This window comes from Triticum dicoccoides, unplaced genomic scaffold, assembly GCF_002162155.2.
Source record: "Triticum dicoccoides isolate Atlit2015 ecotype Zavitan unplaced genomic scaffold, WEW_v2.0 scaffold30041, whole genome shotgun sequence".
Lineage (NCBI taxonomy): Eukaryota > Viridiplantae > Streptophyta > Magnoliopsida > Poales > Poaceae > Triticum > Triticum dicoccoides.
Genome location: NW_021261515.1, coordinates 1 through 1,389, shown reverse-complemented (window position 1 = coordinate 1,389; position 1,389 = coordinate 1). Strand labels below are relative to the sequence as shown.

The 1,389-nt window shown below is 38.5% G+C and overlaps 1 long non-coding RNA gene across 2 annotated transcripts; it reads left to right on the top strand.

Moving 5' to 3' along the window:
- On the top strand, positions 1-1,248 carry LOC119345807. 2 transcript variants are annotated; one of them, XR_005167203.1, is made up of 5 exons: positions 1-57; positions 361-390; positions 483-549; positions 630-742; positions 860-1,248. It is a non-coding gene; the product is annotated as an uncharacterized LOC119345807 (long non-coding RNA). The 2 variants fall into 2 exon arrangements; XR_005167202.1 differs by having other exon boundaries at positions 7-390.
- The last annotated feature ends 141 nt before the right edge of the window (positions 1,249-1,389 follow it).

The window sequence follows — 1,389 nt, the reverse complement described above, 5'->3', positions numbered from 1 at the left end:
GTATATTTCTTCACTCTGAAAAATTAACTTTTGTTGGTTGCACGTCAAGTAACAAAGGTAATACTTTTTTGTTGCTTCATTGGCATGGTTAGTTTTACATCATTTACTAAGTTGAAAGCAGTTGAGATGTATGCCTTAATATCTGTTGTTTTGTTGCGTGTTGCTATTCCTTGAGGCCACTCCAAGATGATCGTTATTTCTTATGCAGACAAATAATTGCTGTAACATGATTACATTTACTGATTGGCGTAGCTGTACTTTTGGATGGCAGTGTTCATAGCTTAGTGGCAGTGTTTTAGATGTCTTTTTTTCCTGTATCCTATTGGTGCCTTTGGAAATTAAGAATTACTTTCTTTTTAGGATTCTTGCCGGAGGAGACGAACTTTTATGGTGAGTTTTTTTTGCCCTGTATGCCTCGCTTCAGATCAGGTTTACCTCTGTTTAGTGCCATTATTGTTGTTGAACAATTACTTTCTTTTTAGGATTCTTGCTGGAGGAGATGAACTTTTATGGTGTGTTTTTTCCCCTGTATGCGTCGCTTCAGATCAGGTTTACCTCTGTTTAGTGTCATTATTGTTGTTGAACAATTGAAGATCTCTTAAATGCACATAACATTGCTAAACATGTAGGCTGATGCTGTTGTTATTATGGATGAGCTGTTGAAGGCCAAGGTTTTCCTTGTGAGAATGCCATAGGTACAAGAAAAGATTGCCTGAAAGGTCTTTATGGTTTATTCTGCAAGGTAAAAAGTGTGAAATATGAAACATATCACATTCACTCGGTCAGTTGCCCATTGTATTTTTTTGGCCTGTTTGTTACAATTTCTTGAGGCACATAGTGCTGTTTGTACAACCTGCAGGTTAGAGGCCTGCTGAGGCTAGCGTGAGGTCTGCTATGGCATCGATGATCTGGGTGTCATGACTGTGAGGACTGCTCGCGCCTCTCCGCTCACAAACCGTGTGACAGAGTAAATACTCTGGTCCACAACAATTAGACCTTCCTCCCTCTCAGCTATGGTATTGCAGCACAACAATCTCCTTCCACCTTCATTTGTTGGGCTAGAGCGTTAGAAGACATTCTAATTTTCTAGCTATATTTTGCAATGTTAGACTGGTCAAATGTGTTTGTATATGGTCGCAGTGGCGTGAGCTTTTTCATTACTTGATCTGTTTATTCAAACTCAATTTTTCTGTTGTTGTGGAGAGGAGGATCATCTGCTCTTTCATACATATTTATTACCTTCACTATGATCATGGTATCGATTAAACTATTTCTAAATAAGCTTCTCCATCAAACATGTCCTAATTATGTCTTTCAAGCTGGGGGTTGCTCACCCAACCTTTCATGGAAAAATGGCAATCTGTTCACTTTGTGATCATTTATTTATTT